This window comes from Monodelphis domestica, chromosome 6 (assembly GCF_027887165.1).
Source record: "Monodelphis domestica isolate mMonDom1 chromosome 6, mMonDom1.pri, whole genome shotgun sequence".
Taxonomy (NCBI): domain Eukaryota; kingdom Metazoa; phylum Chordata; class Mammalia; order Didelphimorphia; family Didelphidae; genus Monodelphis; species Monodelphis domestica.
Window position 1 is genome coordinate 13,470,468 of NC_077232.1, and position 18,966 is coordinate 13,489,433.

The 18,966-nt window shown below is 36.5% G+C and overlaps 1 pseudogene; it reads left to right on the top strand.

The window, feature by feature from the left end:
• LOC130453476 (vomeronasal type-2 receptor 26-like) overlaps positions 1–18,966 on the top strand; it is a 107,556-nt pseudogene that overhangs the window by 43,528 nt on the left and 45,062 nt on the right.

Below are 18,966 nucleotides of genomic sequence, written 5' to 3' on the forward strand. Positions count from 1 at the left end.
CTTCTATTGGTCTCCCCTCTTGGTGCTTTAACAGAATATCTCTTGGTGTAATCTCTGGGGGAGGGTTGTTGGGGGTTTGAGCTTTCCTGCCCTATGGAGGCTTTTGATTGGCTTAAAGTCCAGCAGTCAATGAGGATGGGTGGGGAGCCTGGGCTTGCCTGCGTTCTGGAGACTTTTGATGGGATTGAGTTCAGCTTAGTTTGCTGGGTTTACTCTGAGTTTTAAACTTCCTGAATGGCTGGAGCAAATATGGAGGATCTCCAAAGCTCTGGCCAGGCTGCCAGGTCTATGCTCCTTCTAGGCTGCCATCTTGACTTGGCCTCTAGGTTTCTGTTTTTTCAGAAGACCCTGCTCTCTAAGGGGGAGGTGCATGGCCTCCCTGGGCTTTGAGGGATCCTGATGGGATTAGGTTCACCTGGTTTGGGCCAAATGAGCCCTGAAGCAAAAAAACCTCCTCCTCCATAATCTGTGTTGAATGCCTGGAGACTGGCCTAGGTTGTTATCAAGTTAAGCCCTTCTGGGGCACTGAGGTTTTTGTTCTTTCAGAAGCTCTGAGGGCTCCTGATGGGATTAGGTTCAGGTGGTGTGGGTCAAATGATCCCTGAGCCAAAGAAAAGAGGAAAAAAAAGAAAAAAAAAACCAACCTCCTCTTCCACAGTCTGTGTTGAATGCCCGGAGACTGGCCCAGGTTATTTTCAAGATACACTCTTTGGGGCAACCCCTTTGCTGGCTCTGAGTTTTCTGTCCTTTCAGTAGCTCTAAGTGCTCCTGATGGAATTGGGTTCAGCTGGTGCCCTAAAGCTGGGACCTCCCTTGAGACTCAGATGGAAGGACCCAGCCAGGGTGCTACAGGCTTCCCCCTTTTCTCTATGTTTCCCTGCCATCTGTGTTGGGTGCCCCGGAGACCTGCTCAGGTTGCTTTCAAGGTGAGTCCTCAGAGCCCTGAGGTTCCGGCTGCTGCCGTGGGCTCAGCACTCTGGGTTGGGGGGAGATGGGTCCTGGGACCTTCCTTCTGCCTACCCCTTAGATCCGAGTAATCTAGGGTTCTGGCTTTTGGGGTGCGGTACCTTTTGATTCAGGTCCAGGAGGAGGTTTCCCCAGTTCTATCCTGTTGTTCAGCTTGAATTTAGGTGTCTTAGGAGCACTCGGTTTGTGATCGGTAAGGAAGGGTTCCCGAGGTCTGAACTTTCGCTGCTTCTATGCCGCCATCTTGACCGGAAGTTCCAACTCCTCAGCATCTAATTTTTACAAATATTATCTTTCTACAGAAATGGAAGAGATAGGATATAAACATACTCAGACATAATTAAAAACATACTTAAAATTTTTGATATTCTTGGTTTTTTGGTCTGGGTTTTCTTTTGCAACATGGCTTGAGTGGAAAAATTTCATGTGACTATATGACTATATATATAGTCACGTAATATATATATAAAATCTAAAAAGGGGGAGGGAAGTTGGAACCAGGAATTATTACAAATGTTAAAAACTTTTGTTTACATAAAATTAATTACAATTCAATTAAATTAAATGCAAAAATCCAAACCCAACCAAAGCAAAACAAGCAGAGTTGAACCAATCCAGTGAAAGTACCATTTCAGCATAATCCTTCACACATAGAAATTCCTTCTGAATGGGCGATGTCCTTAGTTTATAATTAAGAAAACTAATGGACTAAGCCCTTGATCAGAACAGATTTAGGTGATGATTATTCTATCTCACTGATGATATCCAAGATGAAACGGGGAAAAGGATCACACATATAACCTAATAATAATGTCCATGTTTCATCTTGTATTGTTTGTCTTGAATATAATTTTAGATATTCATAAAATCATGCATTCATGTAATAGTTTATATGTTTTTCATACTGAGTTTTTTTTTTTTTTTTGTATTGGAGCTAGACCTGTTTGGTAGTACTTTTGCTTCCTTTGCTATTTGGTTTAATATGTTGTTTATTAGGTCATCCTATATTATTGCCTATATCCTATATCATTGCCTATATTATTCTATCATAACATGTAATACAATAACAACAACAGCAGGAGCAGCTTCGACAACAATAATAGGTTTGGATAGTATTTTAAGCTTTGCAAAGGATTTTATAAATGTTGATATATTTGAGCCCCACAGTAGCCTTGGGAACCAGGTGCCATTATTATTCCTTTTTTATAGATGAAGAAAGTGAAGACCAGTGTCGTCTGTGCAGTGTACCACCAAGCTACCTAGATCCTAGCTCTAAGCCTCCTCTTCCAACCCCCACCAGATGCTGGACAATTGATGGTGGAGGTAAAAAAAAAATATCCAGATGGGAGTATAACTAGGTTATAAACAATTTGGGGGGGTGTATGGGGTGCTCAGGGAGGAGTAATATCTTTGGTATGGAGGGCTTCTCGTGCCCTCCTAGGGCAGCTCTCCATCCTCTGACCCTCACCAGACACCCAGCTCTCACTTGTGGCTCCCAGTAGCTGCTAGCATGCAGCAGCGGCCAAACCCCGGGCAACGGCTTCGACAGGCCGGCTAAACCTTGTGAGGGTAGCCATTGGGTCATCGACCCCTGGTGAACCAGGGCTTTGCTCACCAAGCATGTGAAGACTGCTTCGGCGGAACAGGTGGAAGAAACCAATAAGAAGGTTCAACAACTGAGATGGCGACGCAGCAAGGCACTGTGGAGTGCTCAGGGCATGTTGGAGCACAAAAGACAACACGGCCACCCAATGCAGCTGAGGAGTCTCCAGGTGTAACGATTTTTCATGCCCCTGGACCCAGGATTCCAAGGCCGAGAGACTGGGACTGTCTCTGTGCATCGACTTTTCCACTTAAATCTTCATGCACAAGTGTCTTTGTGCACAAAAACGCACAAAGACAATCGTCATCCTCGGTTACCGAGAGACTACTACCATTAGGTCATCCATTGTTATTATTTCTTTCCTCAAACACTTTTATTTAATCTATTTTCATGTGTCATAGAGAAATTTGCTTGTGGCATATGGTACATTTTACTGGCACTATGAGTTGCTGATATAATATATCAAGTATAATATATTGTGTTATTTCTGTTGCATGGGTTGCTGATATTCATTCATTCATTTTTGTTGATTCTGTTCTTTTTTGTTTTTGCTATGAATGATATTCTGACTTCCTGGTACCTTGTTTAATAAGTTTTTTTCCCTTCTGTTCAGTGGCACATTTCATAAGTACAAGCCCCATTGCTAATGATGTTGTAAGAGACTATAATACTCTCAACCTTTGGAAGAAATATAATAATTCATTGCAAGATCTTGGTTCTTCATAATGACCTTGGTATTGATAGTTCTTCCTATCTTGGGAAGGGAAGACAATGAAGTGAGATTCTCTCTCAGAAGGGAAGATTGAGGGTATTAAAAAATTGTTGATTCTGTGCCACAAATCTGGGTCCAGTCCAGCTCACAGCTCCAGGGGTCCTCGGCAGGTAGAGTGGCAACATGGAAATGAATGATGGAAGGCAGCTGTGTGTATGTATTTGCCTGGGGCAAGGCTCTGCATGAAGTGGCTGTTTCACCATGCTCAGGTTTAGCTTTTATTTTTATACCCATTTTCTTGGCACACAGCTACATTATTCAACATATGTGTTCGAATAAAAATAATTGGATGTGATAGTGACTTTTATTTTAATTTAAAATTTTAATTTCACACATTGTTCCTTGGTTACAAAAATCATTTTATTTCTCTCCGTCCCCTACCCCATCCCTCCCATAGCCGATGTGCAGTTTGACTGGGTATTGCCTGTGTTCTTGATCAGAAGCTCTTCCCATGTTGTTGGTACTTGCTTTGTTCATTTGGAGTCTATTTCCCCATTCATATCTTCTTCAACCCATTCATTAAGCTGTAGTTTTTCCTTAGTGTTTTTACTCCCACAGTTTTTCGTCTGTATGTGGATAGTGTTTTTTTTTCTCCTGTACCCCTCTAGGTTGTTCAGGGTCATTGCATTACCACCAGTGGAGGAGTCCATTACCTTCAATTGTACCACAATGTGTCAGTCTCTGTGTACAATGTTCTCCTGGTTCTGCTCCTCTCACTCTGCATCATTTCCTGGAGGTTGTTCCAGTCTCCATGGAATTCCTCTACTTTATTATTCCTTTTAGCACAATAGTATTCCATCACCAACATATACCACAATTTGTTCAGCCATTCCCCAATTGAAGGGCATCCCCTCCTTTTCCAATTTTTTGCCACCACAAAGAGCGCAGCTATGAATATTCTGGTACATGTCTTTTTCCATATAATCTCTCTGGGGTACAAACCCAGCAGTGCAATGGCTGGATCAAAGGGCAGACAGTCTTTTATTGCCCTTTGGGCATAGTTCCAAATTGCCCTCTAAAATGATTGGATCAATTCACAACTCCACCAGCAATGCATTAGTGTCCCAACTTTGCCACATCCCCTCCAGCATTCATTACTTTCATTTGCTGTCATGTTAGCCAATCTGCTAAGTGTGAGGTGATACTTCAGAGTTGTTTTGATTTGCATCTCTCTGATTAAAAGAGACCCAGAATACTTTTTCATGTGCTTATTAATAGTTTTGATTTCTTTAACTGAAAATTGCCCATTCACGTGCCTTGCCCATTTATCAACTGGACAATGGCTTGATTTTTTGTACAATTGGTTTAACTCTATAAATTTTAGTAATTAGACCTTTGTTGGAGATTTTTGTTATGACAATCATTTCCCAGTTTGTTATTTCCCTTCTGATTTTGGTTACATTGGTTTTGCTTGTACAGAAACTTTTTAATTTGATGTAGTAAAAATTATTTATTTTACATTTTGTGACTCTTTCTAAGTCTTGCTTGGTTTTAAAATTATTCCCTTCTCAAAGGTCTGACAAAAATTCTCTTCTGTGTTCACCTAATTTACTTATAGTTTCCTTCTTTATGTTCAGGTAATTCACCCATTCTGAGTTTATCTTAGTGTAGGGTGTGAGGTGTTTGTTCAATCCTAATCTCTCCCACACTATCTTCCAATTTTCCCAGCAAATTTTATCCAATAGTGGATTTTTTCCCCAAAAGCTGGGGTCATAGACTGTTCTGCTGAGGTACCTTACTCCAAGTCTATTCCACTGATCCTGCTTTATGTCTCTTAGCCAGTACCAAATTGTTTTGATGACTGCTGCTTTATAATATAGTCTGAGATCTAGGATTGCAAGGCCCCCTTCCTTCACATTTTTTTTTCATTATTTCCCTGGATATCCTTGATTTTTTGTTCTTCCAAATGAGCTTTGTTATGTTTTTTTTTCTAATTCTGTAAAGAAGTTTTTTTTTTTTTTTGGAATTTCAATGGGTATGGCACTAAATAAATAGATAAGTTTGGGTAGGATGACTATTTTTATTATGTTAGTTCATCCCACCCATGAGAAGTTAATGTTTTTCCAATTGCTCAGATCTAGTTTTATTTGTGTGGGAAGTGTTTTGTAGTTGTGTTCATATAATTCCTGTGTTTGTCTTGGCAGATAAATTCCTAAGTATTTTTTATTGTCTAAGGTGATTTTGAATGGGATTTCTCTTTCTATTTCCTGCTGCTGTGATGTGTTGGAGATATATAGAAATGCTGATGACTTATGTATGTTTATTTTGTATCTTGCTACTTTGCTAAAGTTGTTGATTATTTCCACTAGCTTTTTAGTTTTCTCTAGGATTCTCTAGGATTTTTTAAGTAGACCATCATATCATCCACAAAGAGTGATAGCTTGGTCTCCTCATTGCCAATTGTAATACCTTCAGTTGCTTTTTCTTCTCTAATTGCTACTGCTAGTGTTTCTAGTACAATGTTAAATAATCGCGGTGATAATGGGCATTCTTGTTTCACTCCTGATTTTATTGGGAATGCATCTATCCCTATTGCAGATGATGTTTGCTGATGGTTTTAGATATATACTCTTTATTATTTTTAGGAAAGACCCTTGTATTCCTATGCTTTCTAGTGTTTTTAATAGGAATGGGTGTTGTATTTTATCAAAGGCTTTTTCTGTGTCTATTGAGATAATCATGTGGTTTTTCTTGGTTTGCATTTTGATATGGTCAATTATGTGGATGGTTTTCCTAATATTGAACCATCCTTGCTTTCCTGGTATAAATCTTACTTAGTAATAGTGAATGACCCTCCTGATTACTTGCTAGAGTCTTTTTGCTAGTATCCTATTTAACATTTTTGTATCTATGTTCATTAGGGAGATTGGTCTGTACTTTTCTTTCTCTGTTTTTGACCTGAAATCAGTATCATATTTGTGTCATAAAAGGAATTTTGTAGAACTCCCTCTTTGCTTATTATTTCAAATAGCTTGTATAGTATTGGGATTTGCTGTTCTTTGAATATTTGATAGAATTCACTTGTGAATCCATCAGGCCCTGGGGATTTTTTCTTAGGAAGTTCTTTGATGGCCTGTTGGATTTCTTTTTCTGATGTGGGATTCTTTAAGAATTCTATTTCTTCTTCTGTTAGTCTAGGCAATTTATATTTTTGTAAATATTCATCCATATCACCTAGATTGGCACATTTATTGCCATATAATTGGGCAAAGAAGTTTGTAATGATCGCCTTAATTTCCTCTTCATTGGAGGTGAGGTCCCCCTTTTCATCTATGATGCTGGTAATTTGCTTTTCTTCTTTCTTTTTTTAAATTAGATTGACCAGTACTTTGTCTATTTTTTTTTTGATTTTTCAAAATACCAGCTTCTAGTCTTATTTATTAGTTTGATAGTTCTATCACTTTTGATTTTATTAATTTCTCCCTTAATTTTTAGGATCTCTAATTTTTTTTCTTCTGGGGGTTTTTAATTTGTTCACTTTCAAGTTTTTTTACTTGCATGTCCAATTCATTGATCTCTGCCCTCCCTAATTTGTAAATATATGCACACAAGGATATGAATTTTATTCTGAGTATTGCTTTGGCTGCATCCCATAAGGTTTGAGAGGATGTTTCACTGTTGTCATTTTTCTTCAATGAAATTATTAATTGTTTCTATGATTTGTTCTCTAACTTATTTTGGAGTATTATATTATTTAATTTCCAATTAATTTTTGATTTGGCTCTCCATGAACCCTTACTGATTATTATTTTTATTGCCTATTGATCTGAAAAGGTTGCATTTTTTATTTCTACTTTTCTGCATTTGTATGCCATGTTTCTATGACCTAGTGTATGGTCAATCTTTGTGAATGTGCCATGTGCTGATGAGAAGAAGGTGTATTACTTTTTGCCCCTATTTATTTTTTTTCCATATATCTATTAACTCTAATTTTTCTAAGATTTCATTCACATTTTTACCTCTTTTTTATTTATTTTTGACTTGATTTATCTAAATTTGATAGTGGTTGGTTTAGGTTTCCCACTAATATAGTTTTACTGTCTATTTCCTCCTTCAATTCTCCTAGTTTCTCCATTAGAAATTTGAGAACTATACCATTTGGTGCATACATGTTGATTAGTGATATTTCCTCATTGTCTATTCTCCCTTTAACAGGATGTATTTACCTTCCCTATCCATTTTAATCAGGTCTATTTTTGCTTTGGCTTTGTCAGATATTGTGATTGCAACTCCTGCCTTCTTTCAGTCAGTTGAGGCCCAATAGGTCTTACTCCAACCTTTAATTCTAACCTCGTGAGTATCAACCCACCTCATATGTGTTTCTTGAAGACAACATATGGTAGGGGTTTGGATTCTAATCCACTCTGCTATTCGTCTACCTTTTATGGGTGAGTTCATCCCATTCATGTTCAAAGTTATCATTGTCACTTGTGAATTCCCTGGCATTTTTATATCCTCCCCTAATCCTGACCTTTCTTCTTTTGCTATAAACTTTTTGACCTCTGATTTACTTTAAATCAATCCCCCTAGTCCCCTCCCTTGATATGCTTCCTTTTCTATCCCCTCCCTTTTTGTTCCTTTCTTGTTTGTTTGTTTGTTTTTAGGGTCTGTTAACTTCCCGCACCCTGTCCTTCCCTCCCTTTTTATACTCCCTCTCCCCTCCCCTCCTTAATTTTCCCTTCTTGCTTACCCTGTTGGATAAGGTAGAATTCAAGATTACAATGAATCTATATGCTCTTCCCTCTCAGAGTTGATTTCACTGAGAGTAAGGTTTATGTAATATCAATTAGCAGTCTCTTCCTCTCCTTCTTATAGGAGAATTCTTCCCCCCCCCTTTCCCATGTATAACTTTGTGTGAGAAAGATTATTTTATTTAATTTTTTTCTATTTATTCAAGTATATCTTAGTATCATCAATGATTCCCCTTCCTTTTTTCTTTCTTTTTGCTTTTCTTTCTCCCTTTCTCCATATCGTCTTAACACCCCACTATTTCCCTATGAGTGATTCTTCTAATTACTCTAATAATGTAAACAATTTTTGAGTTACACATTACATTTTCCCCACATATTAATATATATGTATATATATATATATATAATTTGATATTAATGTAGTCCTTATAGGAGAGAGTTTAAATAAAAGAAAAATAAAACATTTTCCTCCTTTTCCCTTTCCTTCATATTTACCTTTTCATGTTTCACTTGCTCTTTGTGTTTGGATGTCAAACTTTCCCTAGAGTACTGGACTTTTCTTTACTTGGAAATCTTTTATTTTGTTGAATGCCCATACTTTCCCCTTGAAGTATATAGTCAGTTTTGGTGGATAGGTGATTCTTGGTTGAAGACCCAGTTTCTGAATGTCATGTTCCAGGCCTTGCAGTTATTCAGTGTGGAATTTGACAGGTCTTGTGTGATCCTGATTGGCATTCCTTTGTATCTAAATTGTCTCTTTTGGACTTCTTGTAGGATTTTTTCTTTTGCTTAAAAGCTTTGGAATTTGGCAATTATATTCCGGGGAGTTGTATCTTGGGGATTTAGTGTAGAGGGTGTTCTATGAACTCTTTCATTGCCTATTTTGCCCCCTTTTTCTAGAACCCCAGGGAAGTTTTCTTGGATGATATCTTGTATTATGATATCAAGATTTCTGCTCATTTCTGGCTTTTCAGGTAGACCAATGAATCTCAGATTCTCTCTCCTTTCTCTGTTTTCCAGGTCTGTCACCTTGTCAGTGAGATATTTTGTGTTATCTTCTAATTTCTTAGTCTTTTGACTTTGCTTTATTAATTCTTGATCTTTTACAAGATCATTGTCTTCCAGTTGCCTGATTCTGACCTTTAAAGACCAGTTTTCCTTTTCAGTTTGGTCTATTCTGCTTTTTGAGGCTTTTAGCTGTTTCTCCAATTGAGAGTTCTTGTGCTTCATATTTTTAAATTCCCTTTGCATTATTCCTATTTTTCCTGCCAGAAGGCTTCCATATTTTTGATAACCTCCAATTTAAATTCTTCAAGAGCTTGTAGACAATTTCCATTTCTTTTGGAAAGGTTTGGAGCATTTATTTGGGTTTCCTTTTCTGCTATTTCCTCTGTATTCTGTATTTCTCCTCCATAAAAAGTATCCAATGTCAACCCCTTCTTGCTTTCTTGGTGTTGGGGTGTTGTTGTTTCTGGGCACTGTTTGCCATCTCTATTTTTTTCTCCCCTTTCCAGTCAGAAATCTGAGTGAGGAGGGCTAGCTATCTGTCTATGGGTCTAATGATCAAGGCTTTTGCCTCAGGCAAATTCTCGATTCTCCTCAGCTGAGCTGTTTTCCTGGGGGAGCCCAAGGTCTGCCCTCCCCTGCCTGCCAGTGTTTTGGGTGTTACTGCTCTCAGGGGTAAGTCCTTGGTGGTCTTAGTTAACTCCCAAGACCTATAGGTGCCCCTTGTTCACTTCAGGTGTGCCCTTCGTGCACTCATTGATTATAGCAGGATAGTTCTGAGCGCCCAAGATCTGAGCTCCCCTTGCCCGCCTGCCGGGATTTTGGGTGTCACTGCTCTCAGGAGTAAGTTCTTGGTGGTCTTAGTTATCTCCCAAGACCTATTGGTGTTCTGTGTTCACTTCAGGGGTGCCCTTTGCACACTCGTTGATTATAGTGTGCTAGTTCTGGGCACCTGAGATCTGAGCTCCCTTTGCCCGCCTGCTGGGGTTTGGGGTGTTACTGCTCACAGGGGCAATTCCTTGGTGTTCTTAGCTCCCCAGACCTGGAGCTGCCCACTGCTCAGTCCTGGGGTGCCCCTCTCTCACTTGTTCATTCTGGGGCTCACTGACTTTAACTCTGGCTCTGTAGGTGTGGTAGGGGAGGGTAGGTTAGCTCAGGTTTGGGTGGGAGCTTTTTCTTTCCCTTATAGTGTGGAAATGCCCGAATTCCACATACCTTCAGTGCTGCACCCTACAGTGGAGTTTCTCCATTCTTATGCGGATGGTTTTTTGGGGGTCTTTTGAGGTCTCCTGTATTGTTGGGTTTGAGGAGGGGAAGTGAGCCATGTCTAATCTGCTGCCATGCTTACCCAGAAGTTGATACAGTGACTTTTAACAAATCATTTGATAAACATTCTGAGATCATTCTATACTTATATTGTAACTATTGATTCTGACAGGATACGCAAAGGTTTTACACAACATAAATTATTTTTTTACATGTGGCTTAATTTTCTCATTAACCTACGAGGAGCTTGAGATTACAGACAATCAAGGAAAATCACTTATTACCTTTAATAAGAATAGATAATCAATCAGAAATCCTAAAGACAATTAACCATCATAGCAGTGAGGATGAGAGATCAAAGGGGTACTGAAAACACAATTCAGATTTAGTATCAGGCTGATCATTTTTCAGAGTTTGTTCAGGAGTTTTTCAAGAAGGGTTTCAGCTGGTAAATCAAGTCACTGAGGCATGTTGAGACATGGTATACCAAAGCGTATTATATAGGCCTCTCCTTATGAATAATTTATATATACTGGCTTAAGAGAATACATTTCAGTGCGTGGGAGTAGGAGATTTCTGGGCAGAGCTAGTGGGCACAGATTTTGCTAGGAATCATATACCTAAGCAAAAGTTAACCCATGATGGTACTTTGGGTTTGTTTTTGTGAGTCTGATCTTTTGGTGATATTTTGTGGAAATAATGTGCAAGCATTTTGCGCTTATATTACTTCTTCAGAGACTAAGGAGAGGACAATAGTCATGTCAATTCTATTAGTAAAGGATGTTGGTGAGAGAGGACATACCGAGGGGGGTGTGTGGGTGATTCTCTCCTGCCAAGGAGCCACTTTGTGATCTCCTATCTTTCATGAGTGATCTTGTCAAGACATCATGGCCTGATGGCTCCCAGCAATTCTGAGGCAGTTTCTATGAGCTTTGGGAGGATAATGAGGGGGAGAAGCAGTCAAGTTCCAATACTATGAGAAAGATTTTGGTAATATGAATCCTTTACTCATATAAGTCACTTTTTTAGGACCAGAAAAGATGATATCTGAATGGATAAATGGTGTAATTGGTGACTTTTTTCAAATTTTAGCCCTCATCCTTGTAGCAGATGTGCTCAAAGTATACTCAACTCAAGGAACAGGAGCTTCTTATCCTAAATGAGCTTTTCTCTTCAATGGTGTTTTTTTTTCTTACCCTTCTGATGACTAAATTACCATGTCCATGGACCACATTTTATACATTTTTATCATAGATACAAGCCTAAGAATAACTAGATGTTAGCATATGTCATGGGGGTGGGGAAGTACTATTTATCCTAGTTTCTTATTTTCTCACTGACCATATTCCAATAGTAGATTTGGCTGACAAGGAAATCAGTTTGGGAGTAGGAATCAAGATATTCATGCTGATTGGGTTATTAGAGCATGACTGAAATCACAGTTCACCATTAGTTCCTTTATCTCATTCTCAGAAATTTGAGGATTAAGGATGAAGACAGTATGCATAGTAAACATTACCTTGCTCTAGGACAACCCTGGTGATTTGGAGGAGATTTTGGGGTAGGAGATCATGAATTGGTATAATTAATGCATACAGAGTGGTGAACCAGTGCTCATCTTATAGTTTATTAAAGAAAATTAAATACCAAAAACATATTTCTGAACAAAACTGACATTTATTGTTAGAAAAACAAATCAGAAGGCCAAGTTCTAGACATATCCAGTCCTGGTATAAGATCTGCGACCCAGAGTTACATAAATATCAAGTATAGATTGTCAATGCAAAAAATCCAGATTAGACATACTCAACTCTCCAACTCCTCTCTCCGACACGACTAGAGAAGGGTGCCAAATGAATGTTTCTTTTGAGGTGGGGCAAACAGACTTTCCTCCTCTAGATGGTTTCCTGTTTCAAGAAAGTAAAGGCTGTTTTTTTTTTCTTCTAAATCTTGTGGGCAATTAAATCTCTGTTCCATATATGGTGATAGTCAAGATCACTCTATAGCTTCAAAACTAATTGAGATATTATAAATCTCTTGCCTTAGGTGCATCTGGACATTTTGCAATAAGATTAAGTCATGCACATAACTCCCATTGGCAAGGATGTATTGTCAAGGCATTTCAGAGGATTTATTGTAGTTATTTTACTCACAATATTTTTTATTAATTACTTATTCTCACAATTATTCAATCAATAATTGTGATTTTTTACTTTCTATTAAATGTAAGGTAATAATTTATCATTATAACACTGGATATCTAATAGGATTTCATGCAGAGGTTATAGTTCTAAAATAACAAAATGAATATTAACTGATAAAATTTGCTTTACTAGACTTTTCTTTTACATTTCCCTCTTCACTCCAACTATGGATCCAATTTAAGAGATGTTCTGGTAGAATCAAATTGCTTAGAGGTTTATTTTTATGAGGAGCAATCGCAGAGGGAAATTCTCCTTCTGAGACAAAAAGATGATAAAGGAAATTGGGAAATAGATTTGCCAAACAGTACCTATATCAAAGCAACATATTATGGTGTTATAAATCTAGAGACAACGAAAATTATGGTCACTTAAATTATATAGATGCTGTACCAGGAGCAAGGTTGTCTGGGGATGATTGTGAGGTAAATCATCATTATAAGGTCTGACAAAGTATGTGTTGACTTTCCAAGTTTCTTGGAAATAAAGGTAAAGAAGAAGATTGACAGTTATGAACACAGTCTAGTATAGCAACTAAAGCATCATTTAAGTAACATTGGACCAAGGATAATAATGGCTAGAACAATGAGCACTTATCTCAAAATAGTAGACATAATTCTAATACCCAAAAGCCAGGAAAAGGTTGAGGAAAGCCAGAAAAATGGGTCTCACCATGGCTGAGAGGAAGAAACAGGATTCTTATTTACAACTTGGTGAAGTTTTCATCTGATCCTTTGTTGGACATGTGTAACAATGTCATCAGGGATATTTATGTATTAGCAACAGCACTCATTAATGGTGGCATAAGTCCCTCTTTGAATATCAGTGAGGAAGGTAAAAACTAGTTGATCCTATACACTGTTTCAGCATGAGATAAAAGGATCCAAGAATCTTTTTCTTTAACCTTATATAGTGATATTTCCCAAGATGGTTGTATACATCCAGCACAATGTAAAAAAAATTAATATACCCTTTCCTTCTTTCTTAGAATGAATACCGTGTATTGGTTCTAAGCCAGAAGAGTGATAAGGGCTAGGCAATGGAGGTTAAAGGACTTGCCCAGGATCACACAGTCAGGAAGCAGTGTAAATTTTTATTTAGACTTGGTCCTAAGGTTGAAAATCCATATAGAGAAAAAATCAAGAGTTCCAAGTTGTGTATTAATGTCTGATTGCTTTAGCTTCTTTAGCCACCTCTGCAGCGATCTAATATAATATAAGAGGAAATAGAAAAGTCTCTTTCTAGTAGTAATGTGTACATTAGACAAAAGATTCAGCATAGAAAATAGGGTGACCAAAATATTTTATGAGATGAAACATAATATCCACCCCCTTATCTCTACTCCAACTTGAAGAGAACTAAAGGCAAAATATCAGGCCTTGTGAGGTGAGTTTCTGACTTAAAGTGTGCCTATCATGGTCTTAAATCCTTTGTTTATCCCCTCAACTTGTAAACAGAAGAGCTTAGTATCCTTATATAGTGAAACAAAAAGTAAAGGTATATCAATATTAACTAACGAGTCTCTTTGTTTTTCAGTAACCCATCTCCAATGGTGACAAAATTCATCTCAGATCTCAGATATCTGAAGTAGTTTTCTAAAACCAGCTTCTCTCAGACATTCTGGGATATGTCTCCTTTTTAGCAGATTTGCTTCATTGGTTCTAAGTTGCTTATAGAGATTCATTAAATGTTCCTGCTAAAGTCATTTACCAAGCAGATCTTGATACAAATTAGTATATCTTTTCAAAGATTATTTCTCCAATTCCTAGTTAAGGTGTTAAAATCATCCATAATCTTGTAGTCTTAATCTTCTTAACTATGATGAACTGTCAGAAACTCACAGTGCCCTTAAAATTCAGAAAATTTGTTTTTTTTAATGTTCCATTAGAATCTATTACATTTGAAGTACAGAATAATTTAATCCATTACTTTTTCAAGACTTTGCACTCCAATAAATTTCACTTTCATTAGGAAGTCCAGATGTTATAAGGAATTTAATGCCAAATATAAAAATCATAAGAACTTTGGCAGATATAATTTCTCCACTCCCTAATTTCAATGATGGTGCACATGAGTTTACTTAAAGAGAATGAGAATTCCATTTGAACAAGAACTTGGGTTTGGATCTGCAGATACATTTAATTAATTATGGAGAAGATTTTACACAAAAATTAGTTATAACCTTAAAGAATGAGGTGTTTCAGAGACTCAATGTGATATTTGATTTTGTAAACATTAACTGGCAGATAACAAGTTCAACTACCAGTTCACTAGGTTGTTTGAGATATGGAATGAGTATATATTTCATTTAAAATAGTAATAATCCGAAGGGTGATGATATAGAGATATTCTCAAGCCTCGTCTCATTTTGGACTATTTTATTTTAAAAAGAAAAAATCTAGTTGTCTGATTATGCTCTGGCAGAAGTGAAGAACATGCAGAAATATGAGAGCAGACTGGAATATTGCTGGCTATAAAGTCTAGAGTATCTGTATTATAATTCTTAATTGTGGTACCTACAGATGTTAGATTTTATTGTTTGGTTTTGTTCAATTCTTTAACTGATTAGATTGCTTATTTAAAACTTGTATATTTTCTGAAACTTCTTTTAAAATCAAATTACTCAGTAGATGGACACTCATACATAAAGTCAGAGAAACTTTTAACAATTCTAAGTTTAAACACACACTCCTAGACCACTCAGAATTTGAGGTAGAAATTTATCTTATTCTTGCACAATCAGCCCCTTTGAAATTAAACACACACACACACACACACACACACACACACACACAGACACACACACTAAATGTTGGAACTCTTGTTGTAAGCTCTAGGAAATCAAGATAATTTGTGATTCTGCTAAGAACTCTAAAATTGGTGAAGGAATTAATCTTATCAACTTGTAAAAATAGTGGTGATTGAATGAATGTCAGCCCTCACCCCCAAACAAAATCTCAAACCCACAAAAAAAAATCCAAGCTGGTTATAAGATAACCGTCAAGCCCAACAAAATTCTGAAGTATAACATATAACAACTAAAATGTATAAAGAGAAAAAAACAGCAAGTATCTATAAAAATTGTCCAAGGCCAAATTACTTCTTAAAACAGCTAAGGTTATTCACCAGTCTCAGAAGTAGGGATCTTAGGTGAATTGACTTCCTTTACTAGTTAGTATCTCGAGTTGGGGTTTTCCTCGGACTTCCCCAGGAGATTCTCCTGAAGGAGCTCAGGTACGAGGAATCTCAGTCCAAATTATAGTCCATCTGAGGTGGCCCTTTATAAAAGAAAAATAAATACTGGAAAGTGGTTATCTCAGTCTAACTGACATTTATTGATAGATAAGTGATCATAACACCAAAGTCTAGACACACCCAGCATTATGATCTAATACCCAGAATTGATGAAGTGTAAAGTACATATATATATAGTCAGCACAAGAGTCATATTACACAATCACAAGGATCAACTCATTGTTTCTTCTCAATGGGCAAACCAGAATTTCATCTCCTAGAAGATTTTTTTCAAGAAAGTAAAGTGTTCTAATACTCTAGGCAATTACATAATCTGCATTCCATATGTGGTAACAGCCAACATCACTGTAGTTTCAAAGCCAAATCAGAGGTCATGAATCTCTTAGATCATGTGGACACGATCCATGATGTTGAAGGCACAGAAAATTCCCATTGGCAAGGATTTTTTGTCAAGCCCTTCCAGAGGATATTTCCTTTTTATTTTATTCACACAATGATTATTAATTTCAGATTCTCATATATGATTATTAAGTCAATGATTGAAAAGTTTTCTTTCTATTACTATTATAATCTATTCTTATAATACTGGGTATCTAATAGTATTACATGCAGAGTGTACAGTTCTAAGAAAGCAATAAATATACAATTTAAAAATAAACAATAAATATACATATAGATAATATATGTAAACAATGAATATAATCTGATTAAGGTTTCTTAATTGGATTTTCTCTTAGGTGTTCTTATCAAAAAAGTAGGGATAATATGTAATGCCAACCTTGAAAATTGATTTCAGGCTAAGGAAGTCTCCCTCTTATATCCATGATTGAGTTTGGGCTAGAGAAATTTTCCTCCTATGCAAGATTATGGGACCATGTGTCCCTCCCTGAAATCATGACAGGAGTAGAATGTTCACTCTAAAAAAGCTGAATAAAGGAATGGTTGATGATTGAGCCAAAGAAGACATGAGATAAGTTAGAAAGGATAGATAACTGTGCTCCAATATTTAACTGAGGGGTCCATTTTTCCCTAACTGGAAATTTTCAAATGTATACTAAATAATTGCTTAAGGAGACATTGGGAAAAGGATTCTTGGTCAGGTACAGATTTAGAATTCCCTTCAAAATGTCACATTCCAAAAAATCAGCATTTATTAATATCTGGTGTTTATAAAGCACTGATGAAAACAAAAGATACAAATGACATACATTTGAGATACAAATAAAAAGATTGTGGCATTTCTAAAATTAGGAATTCTGTTATTCTTATTTTATTTTTTTTTAGATTACTTATGGCCCATTTGATCCTGTCCTGGTTGATAAAGTCCAGTATCCATATGTCTATCAGATGAGCAGCAAGGAATCTACTCTACACCTGGCAGTGGTCCAATTGATGTTATATTTTGGCTGGACTTGGGTAGGACTTCTTTTTTCAGATAACCCAAGAGGGCAACAGTTCTTCCGTGATCTGGAAGAGGCAATGGTTATGCATAGTATGTGTCTAGCTTTTAAGGAAAAGGTTCCTGAAAACTTTAACCAAGAAGATAGGGAAGATCATAAAATCTTTCCTAAAGTCATTGCATCATCATCAAAAGTGATTTTTATCTATGGAAATACATATAGCCTTTTAAAATTTTCTATATTCATGACTCAATATATACTATATGGGAAGATTTTGGTCACTACCATTTCCTGGGATATTTCTGCACAGCATAATAGTAAAATTATGAGCCATTTACATGGCACAATAATATTTTCTCAAGCCAACAGAGAGATTCCTGGTTTCAAAGATTTCCTAAGAAGCATAAATTCCACTGTAAACTCTGAGGACATTTTCCTAAAGACTTTCTGGGAGGTAGTCTTTCATTGTAGAATTTCTGAAGAAAGTCCTGTAAAAATGGTATATTCTTTGTGCCCAGAAGGTTTGTCCTTGGCAGATGTACCTACTCATGAGTTGAACACAGATATAATGACATTGAGTTCTAATATTTACAATGAAGTGTATTTATTGGCTCATGCTATCCACCAAATGCTTCAGATGGAGATAAAAGAGACACTGGAACTTGGAGTCCATCCACTTCTTTCTTGGAAGGTAACATTTCTCTTCTACCTTTGAACTTAGAACAGATTACTCACATCCTTCAGTGGCTAGATTTGTTGTATGAATGATGTAACAATAACCTGATATTTCATGAATACTTCTTATTCCTTAATATTTTTCTGACCTCTTTTCACATGTGTTATATTCTGGGTAAAACAATGGGATTTTCTCAATAGGCATTTTCTACAATTCTTATATAATAATAATTGTAATATTGTTGGTGTTCTTCTGCATACACATCCCTCAGGATATGAGTCTCTGTGGCAAGAGAGTTTCAATGAATCTAATTCAAATTAGGGTATTGATGCTGGTCTTGATTTCAATCTTGCAAATGCCATAATGATTCCATGGGATTTCTCATTGATCAATATTATTTTAACTTTTAACAACAGCTATATGATAAACAAAATATTTGATATTTGTATTTGGACACGTTTGCTGCAATACTACAATTACTTGTTTTTGCTGGGTTTATGTATTGTCATGCAAAATATATTTCCATATTTTTCATTGTTGCAAATGAATATGCATAAAAAACCAAAACCACTAAGTAAATGCATCATATTAGCATCATGGTATTCCATCACCATCATATACCATCATTTGTTTAATCATTCCCAAGTTGATGGAAATCCCCTCAATTTTCAATTTTTGCTACCACAAAAAAATTTTGGTATAAACAATTTATATAATTAGGTCTTTTCAGCTTCCTTTTAGATCTCTTTGGTATCTAGAACTGCTAGTAGTATAATTGTTAGAAAGCATATGCACAGTTTTATAACCCTTTGAGTATAGTTCTAAACTTCCCTCTAGAAAGTTTGGATTGGCCCATACCTCCACCAACAGTGCATTAGCGTCTCAATTTTGCCATATCCCTTCCAACATTTTACATTTGCATTTTCATTTGCATATTAGCCAATTTGATAGGTGTGAGGTGATATTTCAGAGTTTTAAAAGTTTGCAGTTCTCTAATTAAAAGTGACTTAGGAATTTTTTCATATGATTTTTGATAATTTTTATTTTTTCTTCTGAAAACTACTTGTTCATATTTTTTGACCATTTTCAATTGGAGAATTACTTATTCTTATTAATTTGACTTGGTTCCCT